Source organism: Pleurodeles waltl, chromosome 3_1 (genome assembly GCF_031143425.1).
Source record: "Pleurodeles waltl isolate 20211129_DDA chromosome 3_1, aPleWal1.hap1.20221129, whole genome shotgun sequence".
In the NCBI taxonomy this organism is placed as follows: domain Eukaryota; kingdom Metazoa; phylum Chordata; class Amphibia; order Caudata; family Salamandridae; genus Pleurodeles; species Pleurodeles waltl.
In genome coordinates this window covers 586248556-586265149 of record NC_090440.1, presented here as the reverse complement: position 1 = coordinate 586265149, position 16594 = coordinate 586248556, and the positions used below count along the sequence as shown (strand labels likewise).

The 16594-nt window shown below is 49.4% G+C and overlaps 1 protein-coding gene across 1 annotated transcript in view; it reads right to left on the bottom strand.

The window, feature by feature from the left end:
• The window catches only part of LOC138283234 (tesmin-like), a 543145-nt gene that overhangs the window by 219371 nt on the left and 307180 nt on the right, over positions 1–16594 (bottom strand). The window lies entirely within an intron of this gene.

Genomic DNA, 16594 nt, shown 5'->3' with positions numbered 1-16594 from the left:
ACACCAGCCTGAACATGGGCTCAGGCATTCCTGCTGTCAAGGCCACTGTATTCTGAAAGGATCCTGTGGCAAGAAAGTGTAGCACTGACAGGACATGTACTATGGGAGGGATGCAATAGAGATTGTATGGCTGGCAACAGATCTGGCTCCAAATGTGTACATAGATCCATGATGGTCCATCCATTCAGACAATAGGTCTGGATGACATGCCTGTCCTCCATGGCCGCAAGGTCAACTAGTAGACGGTACACAGGTGGTTGTCTCATTCTCCTCATGGCAAGATATCTAGGTTGAGAGGGGAGAATTTACATTCAGTAAAGCATTTGACACATGTAAGTAAAATATATTTAAATAGCACTCACCTAATACTGTAGGACATGCGTAGCACTGCTGACATATACAATTACGGCCATACTGAAGTGCTTTGGACACCACCTATGCAGCACATTGCCTTAAATGTAAGTCATATAGGACAAATTTCACATGTGTAATGTACCATATGTGGCTGACTAAGCTGTCCTGCACTGATCAAAAGAAAAATAATTGAATATACTAATATAGTGCCAACGCCTATGTGCCTTCTAGTATTGGTACATAGCCATAATCAGATATATTGCAATATCACATCACTGTGTCATGACTGTCACTATATTTTGCACTACCATGATGGCACAACATAGGTTTACTACACCATTTGGGCGAATATGTGTATGGCGCAATTATTTAGGCACATCAATACTTAATATGTGCACAAAATGGCAGTCGCCTATCCTGCTGAAGTGGACAGTTGGAAGTGACTTAAGTTCGCCGGCAGATTTCATCAAGGCGGTAGGCAGTTGCAATCACAGTGCTACTTGTCATCGGTTAACATTGCTGCCTGTGGCAGACTGGGGCCAGTGGCGATGACCGCTGGAAGTAATGTCCAGTATGTGGCGGCCGTGACCGCCATTTTCTGCAGCCTTGCTCTCTTGCTTCCTGACACTGTTGCTAGCAAGACCTCCACAACCTGAGCAGCTGTGTACTTTCTCTGGGAGCCATCATGCCACGTCTTGCAGGTGATAGGGCCCCAGCCTTCAACTCCGAAGAGCTGGAGAAGCTTCCGGCAGAGGTCCTACCCCAGGATAAACAGCTATATGGGGCACCAGAGGAGCAGGCAAGTCCAATTCCATAGTCATGTGTGATAGGTGTTGGGTGTGAAGTTTGGGCACTTAGTGAGTCAGATGTGTTTTCGCCACTGCTGTTGGTAGGGTGCTAGTGTACATGACTTTCTCCTTCTGTCTGTGTCATCCATGCAGGTGAACGGCTATCAGAAGAAAGGGATCTGGCATGCCATCGCCAAGCAAGTGCGGACCCAGGGCGTCCATAGCCGGCAGAGCACCAATTGTCACAAACAGTGGGAAGACCTGAGACGCTGGGTCCGGAAGACCGCAGAGGCCCAGCTGGGGATGTCCTCCCAATGAGGGAGGGGTGCCCACTGGAGCCTGACCCCCCTAATGGCCGTAATTTTGGCAGTAGGCTACCATGAGGTGAATAGGGATTTGAGGGAAGCACAACAGCTACAAGGAGGTGAGTACTGACTGTATCCTGGCACTTGGTTCTGCTTTTATGGTGTTAGCTGCCTCACTGTAGTTTATGTGATAATGTAGTCAATGTAACATGTAGACTAGTGGACATGGGCAGTATTAATCCTGCCTGAGTATTAGTTGTTGATGGGTTTTCATGCTTTTCTGCCAGTGTATGTACATCTCCTATATCAAGACATCTCCATGTCTGCATGTGGAGATGGTGAAATGACAATGCCACATGTGTGACTCCATCCTGACTTTTACATGGATGTGAGCCTGTATTTTACCCTACCCATTGCGTATGATCTGGTCCATCCATCAGCATTGTAGCATTAGTGGCTCTAAGGTGTCAGTCCACTCCCATCTGTATTGCACACCTGTATTAGCAACTGGGTGACTCTAGGATTTCCACAGGGAATATATACATCAAGAACTTGTACTGGTATTTACTCCATGTGTAGCCATGACATTTCCACCACTGATATGGGCTGTATGGGACTGGACTTATGGCTTGGTTGTTGTAGCCCCATATGATGTTCATCTTCTATCTATGGGGTATGTGAAGGCTGCAACAGTGTGATACATTGACATGTGTGTTTGATTTGGTACAATTGCAGTCATGTATTTCTAAGTATTAGACTTGTGGGGATGTGACCTTGAACCCAATGGGATAGTATTAGAGGTGTTAAGTGCCTAGACAAGTTTAGACACTGACAATATGTAATGTAAGAACAAGTTACTTACCTTCGGTAACGCCTTTTCTGGTGGATACACTAGCTACCTGCGGATTCCTCACCTAATGAATTTTCCCCATGCGCCAGCATTCGATGGAAATTTTCTTCCTAGCTCTGCACGTCGATGAGGACGTCACAATTGCCTGACTCCCACGCAATGCCGTCTGACGTCATCCAGGCAATAAGAGGTCCTCGACGGCGTGCGGACGTCAGTTTTCACAATTTTTTACGTGCCTTTGAGGCGAACAGGTGACTACCGACAATACATACTTGCCATGAATACATCAATCAATTACAGAACACAATATTTAATTAGACATAAATTGCAAAATATCAAAAAAATATTCATATATAATATATATATATATATATATATATATATATATATATATATATATATATATATATATATAAACTCATATATGTTCAAATACATACACATACCATCAAGCAAAAATACTCATCTTTATATACAAACGCACCCTAGGATATCCTGGTAAGACCACTCGGGCAACGGGGAGGCGGGTGGGACCGTGAGGAATCCACAGGTAGCTAGTGTATCCACCAGAAAAGGCGTTCTGATGGATACAACTACCTGTGGATTCCTCACCTAATGAATAGAGTCCCAAAGCAGTACCGCACTCGGTGGTGGGTGCCTGAATGGTCAAACCAAGAAATCCTGCAGCACGGACCATGCAAAATGGCCATCCCTCCTAACCTCCGAATCCAAACAATAATGCTTTGCAAAAGTATGGAGGGATGCCCAAGTTGCGGCCTTATAAATGTCAGCTACAGAAACACCTCTAGCCAAAGCCGAAGAGGCCAACTTAGCACTGGTGGAATGGGCTCTAATTCCCACAGGAGGAACCTTCTTTGCCAAGGAATAACACACTTTGATGCAAAGAATAACCCACCTGAAGAGTGTTCTCTTGTGGACAGCCTAGCCTTTCCTCTTCCCCACGTAACCGACGAAGAGCTGATCCTACAGTCGGAATTCTCTTATCCTATCGACGTAGAAACTAAACGCCCTTTTTTGGATCCAGGCGATGCAGTCTCTCCTCCTCCTTTGATGGATGGGGAGGAGGATAGAAGGACGAGAGTGTTATTGAATGCCCTAAATGAAAGGGTGTAACAACCTTCGGTAGGAAAGCCGCCTTGGTCCTCAACACCACCTTGTCCACATGAAAGGAAAGAAAAGGGGGTTCAACGCTAAGCGCCTGAAGCTCACTCACTTAATACTAAAAACCTTAAAGGACATGAATGCAAGGGTTCAAAAGGTGAACCCATCAGGAAAGTTAATACTAAATTTAAATCCCACTGAGGCATAACAGAGGGAGTGGGAGGAAACCTATTAGTAAGGCCCTTTAAGAACCTTAAAACTAAAGGGGACTTAAATAAAGAGGGTTGATCTGCAAGACACAGAAAGGCCAACACAACCCCCCTGCGCCAAGGATAATGCAAATGATAAAATGTCTGACAAATGGGCACGTAAGGGATCAATTTGTCTCTCTCCACATCAAACCACAGATTTTGCCCATCTTCCAGCATAGATAGATTTGGTGGAGTGTTGCCTGGCCGATAAAATAACATCCACCACCTCTGGTGGGAGAAAAAAGGAACTCAGATTGCCCCATTCAATCTCCAGGCATGAAGGTGCAGGCTCTGGAGGTGGGGGTGTAGAACCTGCCCCTGCGTCTGCGAGGGAGATGGAGCAGAGGGCATAGAGAGAGTTGGAGAAGATCTGTGACCCACATCCTTCTTGGCCAATCCGGAGCTATCAAGATGACTTGGGCCCGGTCTTGGCGAATCTTCCTCAGAACCCGAGGGATCAAGGGTATTGGAGGAAACGCGTAAAGCAATTGGCCGTACCAGGACATCTGAAACGCGTCCCCCAATGCTCGTTGCACCGGATACTGGAGGCTGCAGAACGACGGACAGTGCGCGTTCTCTTGAGTGGCAAAGAGGTCTACCCGAGGAAACCCCCACATCCGAAAGATATAAAGGATTAGGTCTGGATGGAGACGCCACTCGTGATGGGCCAAGAAGTGCCGACTGGGACTGTCCGCATGTACATTTAGAACCCCAGCCAGATGGTTTGCTACTAATCAAATCCGATGGTCCGGTGCCCAGGACCAGAGCCGCAGAGCCTCTCTGCAGAGAAGGTACGACCCTACCCCTCCTTGCTTGCTGATGTACCATATATGTAACCGACTGACCGCGAAGGGAAGGAAGGAAGGCCTTGAGTGCTAAACGAATCACCCGCAATTCCAACAGATTGATATGAAACATCTGCTCCACTGGAGACCAATGACCTTTGATCTCCAGGTCCCCCAGATGTGCTCCCCACCCTAGGGTGGAAGCATCTGTTATCATCGTGGTCACTGGAGGTGGCATTGAAAACGGCCTTCCTTGGAAAAGGTTGCCGTCCACAGCCTACCATTGTAGATCCACTGCAGCGTCGCTGGAGATCTTTATTGATTCCTCGAGATCCCCTCTGTGCTGAAACCACTGCCTCCGGAGGCACCATTGAAGAGCCCTCATACGCCAGTGTGCATGAGTGACCAACAGAATGCAAAAAGCAAACAGACCGAGCAGACAAAGGACCTTGAGGACTGGAACGACTACTCCACTTTGAAACATTGGAATCAACGCCTGAATGTCCTGAATCCGCTGAGGCGGAAGAAAGGTCAGACTCAATGTTGTGTCCAGTACTGCCCCTATGAACAGGAGGCATTGAGAGGGCTCCAGGTGAAATTTGGGCACATTTACCGAAAGCCCAGGTCGAACAACAACTAGGTTGTCATTCGCAGGTGATGCAGCACAAGCTCTGGAGACTTTGCTTTGATCAACCAATCATCCAGGTAAGGGAAAACCGCTATTCCCTTCCTTCTGAGACTTGCTGCAACCACCGCCATCACCTTCGTGAAGACTCGAGGTGCGGAAGTAAGACCAAAAGGAAGGACCGCAAACTGGTAGTGTTGCGACCCCACTACAAACCGGAGATACTTCCTGTGCGAATTGAGAATGGGAATATGAAAGTAAGCATCCTGCAAGTCAACAGACACCATCCAATCCCCTTTGTTCAATGCCAAAAGCACCTGCGCTAGGGTCAGCATTTTGAATTTCTCCTGTTTTAGGAACCAATTCAAAACCCTCAGGTCCAGGATAGGCCGCAACCGACCATCCATCTTGGGGATCAGGAAATAACTCGAATAACAACCCTGACCCCTTTCCTGCCCTGGAACCAACTCCACTGCCCCTTTTAACAAAAGGACTAGAACCTCCTGCTGCAACAACAGGAGACGATCTTCCGTGCAGAAGGATGGACGGGGAGGGATGGGAGGGAGAAACTCCCGAAAATGAAGGGCATAGCCTTTTCCCACAATATTGGTGACCCAGGAGTCTGATGTGATTGAATCCCACACTCGGAGAAAATGCAATAGCCTTCCCCCTACAGGAGAAGTATGGGATGGAATAGATGGAGGACTAAGGGTGCTTTCCCTGCTGCACCCCTCCAGAGGAAGAGGGAGAGGCAGAGGCAGGGTGCTGCTGGGCTCGTCCTAACCCTGCCCCACCCCCTATATGCCCTATAGGGGAGAGTAGTAGTAGGCTGTTGGCCTGCTTGCTGGAACCTTCCCCTAAAGGAAGAGCCATGCCCAAATCCCCTGAACCTCCTGAACGAACGGAAAGGGGTGGTGGTAGTAGCCTGCAAGCCCAGAGATTTAGCTGTAGCCCTGCTCTCCTTGAACCGCTCCAAGGCAGAGTCAGCCTTAGTACCAAATAGTTTGTCCCCATCAAAAGGTAAGTTTAGAAGGGTCGAGTGCACATCAGATGAGAATCCAGACGACCTCAACCACGCATGCCTCCTGGTTGCTATGGACGTGCCCATCGCCCTGGCCACCGAATCAGAAGAATCTAGCCCTGACTGAATGACCTGGGTTGCCGCTGCCTGTGCGTCAGACAAAAGGCCCAGAACATCCTGAGACAAATCAGGCTACGCAGCCTTGGCCGCGTCCATCAAGGCATAGATGTACCTGCCCAAGACACAGGTTGGGTTGGTCAATTTCAGGGCCATACTGCAGGATAAAAAAGTTTTCTTTGCAGATTGCTCCATTTTCTTGGATTCTCTGTCTGACGGGACCCCAGGAAAGGACCCAGAAGCTGCACAAGAGGAACACGAGGCCTGCACTACCAGACTCTTCGCAGTCGGGTGTCTTGAAAGGAATCCTGGATCCCCAGGAGCCACTCGGTATCACTTCGCCACAGATCCACTGACGGCCGAAGAAGAGACTGGTTTCCTCCACACTTCCAGGATCGGATCCATGAGCGCCTCATTAAAGGGGAGGAGCGGCTCCACCACAGCCGAAGTAGGGTGCAATACCTCAGTTAGGATGTTGGTCTTGACTTCAGCAGCGGGAAGCGGAAGGTATAGAAAGTCCGCTGCCTTCCTCACCACCGAGTGGAACGAAGCAGCCTCCTCAGTGTACTCCCAAGGAGATGCCAAATCCCACTCTGGAGAAGTGTCCAGACCGCTAGCGGCGTCCAAGCCCTGAAGATCTCCCAGGGGCTCCTCGATCTCACCCTCCTCCAGGAGCTGCTTCCTATATTCTTGCTCTTCAAGCAACCTCTATCCTTGGAGTCGACAAGGAGTTAGCCGACGCCGAAGACCTCAGTTGACACAGATCTTTGGATTCGCCCGACACCGGATCCATCGGCACCATGGAGAGGCAAACCCTCTTCTCTGGCGTCGACTGGAGTCGTGGCGAAGCCAACGGCACCGGGGCAGCAGCAGCTAGCGGCGTCACAGGCCTTCTTGGCGACGCCAACGGCATCGGCGCCGAACTAGCACCCTCCACAGGCCAGAAGGGCATGAAGGGCGTCGATCTGTGTGGAGGCGGAACACACAAATCAAAGGCCAAGGATACTGGGGGACCAGCCGGTGCACAGCCAGGAGCCATGGAGGCGAAGATGTTAAACATTGCATAAAAAAATGCGGCCAGATCTGCACCTGGTGCCGGGAACGCCGGATACCCCTGCTGCGTCTGCACTTGAGGTGCTGTGAACTCCTGCGGAGCCGGCGTCGGATCGGGCCCCTCTGATTGCGCTGGCAAGAAGTCAGGACTCTGGTGAGGTTCAACCTCATAGACCGATGGCGCCGGAAACGTCTGAGGAGTCTGCAGTTGAGGCGTCACTGTTGGGCTGACCTCCCATGACTTACGGCGCCGAGCCGAAGGACATCTCGAGCAGGACCGGTCTTTCCCCGACCGACGCCGGGAATCATGTCGACATCGGGAGTCATGACGACGCCTCTTGTGTGACCTCGAAGACTTGGAAGACGACCTCCGATGATGACGTTTCCCCTTCTTCTTTGATTTCGCCAAGAACAACTTGGCCTCACGTTCTTTCAGCGCCTTCGGGTTCATCTGCTGGCATGAACCACGCGCTCCTCCACGTCGTGCTCGGAGCTTAGACACCACAAACAGTCATTATGCGTGTTCGTAACCGATACATGGCCCCTGCACGCCCTACAGGGTTGAAACCCAGATTTACGTGGCAAAGACATAACAACAAAGTATCAGTATCAGCAGTACAGTTGTTCCCTAGAGCCTCGAAGAAAAAAAATGTTACTTGAATACACGGAAAAAAGGGAACTGACGTCAGCACGCCGTCGAGGACCTCTTGTTGCCTGGATGACGTCATACGGCGTCGCGTGGGAGTTGGGCAATTGTGACCTCCTTGTCGGCGTGCAGAGCTAGGAAGACATTTTCTGTCAAATGCTGGCGCATGGGGAAAATTCATTAGGTGATGAATCATTAGGTGAGGAATCCACAGGTAGTTGTATCCATCAGAGATGCCATGTATGCCAATGCCCTAGCAATTAAATTGCACCATAGCTTAGTAGCAGCCTACATGATGTCTCAATGTATACATGCCGTCACAGCTGATGGAGTGGAAGAATGACTGATACCATTGGCCTAGCTGAAGTGGGTTAATTGGACAGGATTTAGTATTGTATGACTTGTGAGATGTAGATGTGAAACATGTGTTATTTCTTCTGTCATGAAGCAGCCCTATGTAGTTGTGGGATCTGTTGGCAGTCGTTTTGGTCCATGTGTGCATAATGCTTACATGTCTTTTCCATCTGACATTTACTGTCAGGACTTAGGCACAGGTATTCACACCTCAGGAATGTTGTGAGTGATGGTAGTGTCATCATGTTGTGAAGTCCAACTAGTAATACTGCATATCTGGTGGAATTGTATGTGGACCATGATGTCATATGTGTGTTCCTGAGGTTCATTAGTTGTGACACTGCACTCAGTGATAGAGTATGGATGTGTTATGTGTGCAATCTGGGCCAATGTAGATGCACTTAGTTGTATGAATAGTGGAGGTATAAATGGGTTTGGTGTCTGCAGATCTTCATCTGTGATTGGGTCTGACCTATCACATGCATGTGCCATAGACTTGTATTCTACACACCAATGTCACCTGTATGGGTGTCCAACTTATAGTGGCTAAATTAGTTATCGGTTCACTATTGGAATCTCTGTACAGAGTGTCATGTCAGCCATGTTATGTGACTGGCATGTGCTGTGTGGTGAGTCAGTGGAGCAGTATTCACTATCATGGAACTTGATAACGGCAATGGACTGATCAGGTGTTGTAACTTTACAGGCCTGATGTGTTTTGTTCAGTCACCTGCACTTTCAATAGGTGATAGGAGTATGGAGAGGTCTGATGATGATTTAGGTAGTCATTTGTACTTCAGCCAGGGAATGATGTGCATGCAAACATGGCTTTGGTGGTGATGATGTGGATGACTCCAGTCGTGCTGACTTACTTGGATTTAGATGTGGGTGTCAGGGTTGGCATACAGGGGTTGGTAGAAGTGACGTGATGTAGGCTATTTGTATTGGCACGAGAGATAGCCTAGCCAGGATGTGTATTCCTACAGGTGTGCATGTCTAAATGTGTGTATGTGAGCCGCTCACTCCCTTACCCTCCCTCTCTCTCTTTGTGTGCATCAGCATTGGCAAGTGAAGGAGACGGGGCACAGGCGAGTAGGGATGCTGCAGACCACGGGACCCGGAGTGCTGCTATCAGCGACATCGAAGGACCCAGTGGCACAAAGGGTGAGGGTAGTACCACGGGGGAGACCGGATCTTCAACATCATCCTCAGCATCCTCCTCCAGTGGACACTCCCTGGTGGTGGCAGACCCTTCTGGGACCACCGCAGCACCATCCTTGGCCACCACCACCCTTACTACCACTGCCCTCCCTGTAGCTCCACACTGAGTTATCCATGCCCGCTCACCCAAGAGGATGGGCGTCTCCTTCGCTGCAGGCACCTCTTAATTTGCTCCTTTTCCTTTCTTTCTTGCTTTTCTCATTCCTTCTCTCCCTCTTACTTCCCTCCTTCTTTTACACTTTTCTCAATCCTACCCTTCCTCTTTTCCATCACCCTTCCACATCTTCTCATTTTGTACTTTACTCTTTCTCTTGTTTTCTTTCTAACATATTCACATTTAGACCTCCTTCGTTCTTTTATTCCTTATGTCCACCTCTCCTCTTATTTCCCTTTACAAAACATACTCCTACTACAATAATGTGCTACAAACGCACTGAACGCTCATTCAACATACACATGGCATGTAATATCAAGGTTCTAGTATTCACAAAAAAAGAACTTTACACAAGAAGAAGCGTCATCAGTGTAGGAAAGTACCATCTTGCCTGGCATGTTACCCCCATTTTTACTTGTGTGTCAGTTTGTTTTTGCCTGTCTCACTGGGATCCTGCTAGCCAGGACCCCAGTGCTCATAGTTTGTGGCCTGAATGCGTTCCCTGTGTGGTGCCTAACTGTGTCACAGGGGCTCTGCTAACCAGAACCTCAGTGGTTATGCTCTCTCTGTCTTTATAATTGTCACTGCAGGCTAGTGACTATTTTGACCAATTCTGATTGGCACTCTGGAACACCCTTATAATTCCCTAGTATAAGGTACCTAGGTACCCAGGGTAATGGGGTTCGAGGAGATCCCTATGGGCTACAGCATTTCGTTTGCCATCAATAGGGAGCTCAGACCATTCTTACACAGGACTGCCACTGCAGCCTGAGTGAAATAACATCCACGTTATTTCACAGCCATTTTACACTGCACTTAAGTAACTTATAAGTCACCTATATGTCTAACCCTCACTTGGTGGTGGTTAGGTGCAAAGTTACTAAATGTGAGAGCACCCTGGCACTAGCCAAGGTGTCCCCACATAGTTAAGGGCAATTTCCCCGGACTTTGTGAGTGCGGGGACACCATTACACATGTGCACTACATATAGGTGAATACCTAGATGTAGCTTCACAATGGTAACTCCGAATATGGCCCTGTAACATGTATAAGATCATGGAATTGTCCCTCATGCCAAATCTGGTATTGGGGTGCCTATTCCATGCATCCCCGGGGCAAAACATACCTTGACCGCACCGCTGCTCTCCGCTCCATTGCAGGTATATGCTCCCTGCCTCCCCTACGGCCAATCCGTACACTGCTAAGAGCAGCATTATGATTGGCTGGTGCGCCCTTGCTAGCCGCTCCGAGGCAGAGTTGAAGTTTCTACCTGCTCTCGCCAACCAGCAACACAGTGCCAGGTTGGACAGAGCCCTGTGCGCATGTATGTTTGGCCGGCCTGAGACGGCTGGCCAAACACACATGCGCACTGAAGCGAGTGCTGTGCACTCCTCTCAATGGCTGTTATACCCCCATTGCCCTGCACCTTTAAAAATAAAATGATAATAAACATTGTTTATTATCATTTTATTTTTAAAGGTTTGCTGCTGGCGGGGAGCGATGCTCCTCCGCCATTGCGAAGGAGCTTCCCTTGGTACACACCAAACATACCATGCAGGGGACAAACCCGTTCCAACACAACTCTCATTCGTAAATATTGAAATAAAATTGTTTATGACAGCAACAACGTGGCTTAAAGAAGCAAACACTCTGCTGAATTTCATTTTGTGGCACACTAAGACCTGTTAACATGCACAGAAACTGTGACGGACATTATTTCCAGGTACAGTATTAAACACTTTTGCAACTTCTCTTGCCATAGGGTTCCTGAAGGGCTTTTCCCCAGTACGTCGCACTATAGCAGATTGTACATTCAAAGTTTTGCTTTCGACGCAAAGAACAAGTTACTTACCTCCGGTAACAAATTATCTGGTAGAGACTCTATCTAGCTGCAGATACCTTACCTTAGAATTGCCTGGCGTCAGCTTCGAATCCGGAATTTTTCTGCTGCGCAGTACCCTTCGCGCGCCTTCAGGTGGCGTCGGTCAGATCCACTTGGTGTTGTCAGCATCGTTGGAGCGGCCTATGACGTCACGGTCTTCTATATAGGCACCACCCCAGCGGAAGTACGTCAGTTCTTTTCCACAACTTACCACACCAGAAGCGCAAAGTCATGGAAGAACCAACAATTATTTACTTTTTCTTTTTGATTGTTTGAGTACCCTTGAGAAAGGGAAAAATTATGAAAAACATAATGTATATATATATATATATATATATATATATATATATATATATATATATATATCCGCAGAGCGGGGAGGTCTGGGTGGGTGTAAGAAATCTGCAGCTAGCTAGAGTCTCTATCAGATAATTTGTTACCGGTAAGTAACTTGTTCATCTGATAGAGACTTCTAGCTGCAGATTCATTACCTTAGAATTGATACCCAAGCTATAACTCCTGGTGGTGGGCTGCGAGAATATACTTTACACCAGGAAGTCCTGTAGGACCGAGCGGGCAAAATGCCCCTCTCTCTTCACCTGGCTATCCAAGCAGTAGTGTTTTGCAAACGTGTGCAAGGAAGCCCACGTTGCCGCTTGGCAAAAATCAAGTACTGGCACGCCTCGAGATAACGCAGTGGTAGCAGCTTTCCCTCTGGTAGAGTGAATTCTCAAGCCCTCTGGAGGCTGCTTCTTAGCTAAAGCGTAGCAAATGTTTATGCAGAAAACGACTCAGTGCAAAATGGTTCATTTCTGGACTGCCCGACCCTTCTTTGCACAAAGAGTTGGTCGTCGACCTGGAACTCTTTTGTGCGGTCAAGGTAAACGATAACGATCTTTTTGGGTCCAGCCGATGGAGTTGCTCCCCTTCTTTAGAGGGATGCGGTGGAGCAAAGAAGGTGGGCAGGGTGATATTTTGACCCAGATGGAAAGGGGTCACTACCTTGGGGAGGAAAGAGGCACAAGTTCTGAGGACTACTTTATCAGGATATATAGTGAGATACGGTGGTTTCGATGATAAAGCCTGCATCTCACTCACTCTCCTGGCAGATGTGATCGCCACTAAGAAGGCTGTTTTGATAGTGAGCAGCCGGAGAGAACAGTTATGTAAAGGCTCAGAAGGGGCACACATTAGAAAAGTGAGTACCAGATTAAGGTCCCACTGGGGCATCACAAAAGGCACAGGTGGAAACATATGTACAAGCCCTTTTGGGAGTCTCTGTACAATTGGAGACTTAAACAAAGATGGTTGATCGGGCAAGCGAAGAAAAGCCGATAAGGCAGCAAGATAGCCCTTAACAGTCCCTAAGGAGAAACCCTGTTGGGCAAGTGATAGAATGAACAGAAGAATATTAGGAAGAGAAGAAAAAAAGAGGATCAATAGACCTCTCAGTACAATACGAAACAAAACGTTTCTACCGGCAGGCTTAAATCGACTTACTAGAGGGACGCCTGGCTGCCAGAATGACATCACAGACCTCAGGAGGGAGGTCATAAACCCTCAACTGTCGCCGCTCAATCTCCATGCATGAAGCCGCAGAGTTGACAGGTTCGGGTGGAGAACCTTCTCCTGCTGCTGCAACAAAAGATCCTTCCTAAGAGGCAACCTGATTGGAGGACTGATGCTCATTTTGAGAAGCTCTGGATACCAGACTCTTCGTGCCCAATCCGGAGCCACTAGAATTACTTGGACATTGTTGATCTTGATTTTCTTGAGAACTCTGGGCAGAAGTGGTATGGGTGGGAAGGCGTACAGTAGGCCTGAACTCCACCCGCAACGAAAAGCGATACCTAGCGATAGCTCCCTTGGAAACTTCAACGCGCAAAACTGCTGATATTGCGCGTTCTCTGCGGAGGCGAACACATCTAACCAAGGCTCTCCCCACTGCTTAAAGAGTCCTTACACCACCTCCGGATGGAGATACCACTTGTGATCTGCTAAGCATCGTCGGCTGACTTTGTCCGCTCTGGTGTTTAGTGAACCCGCCAGGTGTTGAACCACCAGGGTTATGCCCTGCTATTCCAGTCATGTCCAGAAACGCAGAGCCTCTTGGCAAAGGGTCCATGACCCCACACCGCCCTGCTTGTTGCAGTACCACATCGCAGTAGTTTTGTCCGTGAACACCTGCACTATCTTCCCTTTCACAACAGGAAGAAATGCTTTTAATGCTAGTCAGATCGCCCGAAGCTCCAACAAGTTTATATAGAGCCTGGATTCCGCCGGAGACCAGCGACCCCTGATCTCCATTTCTCCCAGATGCCCGCCCCATCCCAGAAGTGATGCATCCGTCACTACTGTGAGATCTGGTTGGGGAAGGGTGAAGAGTCTGCCTTTGACCCAACCGCAGTTCACTAACCACCATTGCAGATCCCTTGCAGTTTCCTCCGAGATCTGAACCATGTCAGTAAGATTTCCCTGATGCTGTGCCCATTGGAACTTCAGGTCCCCCTGCAGAGCCCTCATATGCCAACCGGGCATGCTTGACCAATAGGATGCAGGAAGCCATGAGTCCTAACAGCCTCAGAGTCTGTCTCACCGAATCCAGGATAGAGGCCGAAACATCGATATCCTAACCTGAATATCCTGGACCCGCTGCTCGGGAGTATAGGCCCGATACTGCACTGTGTCCAGAACAGCTCAGATGAAAGTGAGCTTCTGAGAGGGAGTCACATTCGGCACATTTAGAGTGAACCTCAGCGAATGTAGGAGGTTCGCCGTCTTTTGGAGATGGGTGACGAGAGCCTGGGGCGTCGAAGCCGTCAACAGCCAATCGTCTAAGTAGGGGAAGACTGAAATCCCTAACCTGCGCAGATGAGCTGCTACCACCGCCATCACTTTGGTGAACACCCGAGGAGCACTGGTGAGACCGAAGGGGAGCACGGTAAACTGAAAGTGCTCATGGGCCACCTTGAACCGCAAGTAACGCCTGTGGGCGGGCAGGATGGGGATGTGAAAAAACGCATCCTGCAAATCCAACGCTACCATCCGTCTCCTTGGTCCAGGGCAGACAAGACCTGAGCAAGAGTGAGCGTCTTGAATTTCTCCTTCTTGAGGAAGAGACTGACATCCCTTAAACCCAGGGTTGGGCGAAGGCCCTTGTTCTGTTTGGGAATCAGAAAGTAGTGGGAACAACAACCACTGCCTACTTCTGACATCGGGACCCTTTCTATAGCCCCCCTTGGCCAAGAGAGCCGTAACTTCCTCACAGAGTAAAACCAAATGATCCTCCATTGGATGTTCTTTTATCAGAGGGATAGAAGGAGGGAAAGACTGGAAGGGAAGGGAATAGCCCTTCTGTATGATTTGCAAGACCCATTTGTCCATTGTGATGGACTGCCAGTGAGGGAGATGAAATTGAATCCTCCCTCCAACTGGACAGACATGGTCTTGCAGAACCACACTAGGAGGGCTTGTGTGCTGTGTGATGGCTGACCTCTGGCCAGGCCCTGTGGGTCTGACAGTACCACGACTACGTCCTCGCACGGGATGTTGTGAAGCCGGAGGACGGTAGCTAAGTTGTGGCTGGCATGGTACTACACCCCGTCCGAAGCCTTGAAAGCGACGGAAGACAGACTGACGTGCTGGCGCATAGAGGCCCAAGGATCTGGCCGTAGCTCGAGAATCCTTGAACCTCTCAAGCGCGGAGTCTGCCTTCCCACCAAAAAGCCGAGAACCATCAAAAGGCATGTCCATCAATCTTCACTGGACTGCCCCTAAAAAAACAGTAGAACAAAGCCAGGCGTGATGAAGTAGAGCCACTACCCAGCGAGTCGGTCGTGTCCAATCCACACCTGATAGTAAACTTGGCTGCATCTCTCCCATCCTTGACAGCCTGGGTGAGAGTGTCCCATATGCCCTCTGGGACATGGGGCAGCACCAATGCCACTGTATCCCATCAAGTATGGGAAAAATGGCCGAATAGGCAAGGTGTTTACTGACCTCAATACCAGGCTGGAGGAAGAAAACAACTTCTTTCCAAGTTGGTCCAGCCTCTTGGATTCCCTATCCGGAGGGGCGAAAGGGAAGGCAACACGGGAAGCAGAGGCTTGGACCACCAAGCTCTCCAGGGTGGGGTGTTGGGTGAGGAACTAGGATCATTTGGAGCAGGTCTATGGCAGCAGCCGACTGTCCTATTCACAGGAGCCCCTGTGCTTGGTTTGGACCATGTTCCCAGAAGGACATCCATTAGGGCTTCATTGAAGGGCAACATCGGCTCCGATGTAGTCACCCCCGGATGAAGCACCTCCGTCAGGAGATTCGTCCTGACTGGCACCGTGGGCAAGTCTATGTACAAGACCCCAGATACCCTATGCACCACCATAGCATAGGTAGCCCCCTCTCTGTAGCCACCTTGGGAGGAGAGAGCATGCCAGTATCTTGAGAAGTATCCAGTCCAGTGGCTTCCCCTAGATCTTTATACCAGTCCTGTTCGTGCTCTAAGTTCATACTCCAAAGGGTCCTTGGACCCCTCCCACTCCTCCCCTGTGCCAGGCTGTCCAAAATAAGGCTCAGGCAATTATCTGGGCCTAATCGGCACCATCGAAGTCGGAGTCGGCATCGTATGCCCTTGCTCTGGCTCCAGATCATCCGGAATGACCAGTGAGCTCTGGTGGTGGAGGAAGCACCGACATCGGACCCGGCGCTGGTGGAGGTCAACTGGGTGGGACCGGCGCTGGTCCGGATCTGCTATTGGATCCCGGGGTCCTCAACGGCACCGAGACCGAAGCCACCGACTTCAAATCCGATGGGGCCTCTGATGGCCCTGCTGGGGCCAAAGACCCACCCGAGGGTGCAGCCCGCTCAAAAACAAGGTGCATAGGCTCGTAAAATTATTTATTTGAGCAGTGGTCATTCCGGTCCCCGGAAAAGGCAAAGACGCAGAGTCGGCCCTGGCGACGGCTCCGGGGAACCGCGCTCGGAACTTAGACGTTCCCTAGATGCCTCATCGGCCGACGGGCGTGGCAAAGTTAAAGTCCACTTGGACTATGACTTCTTTTTGTGCCTCT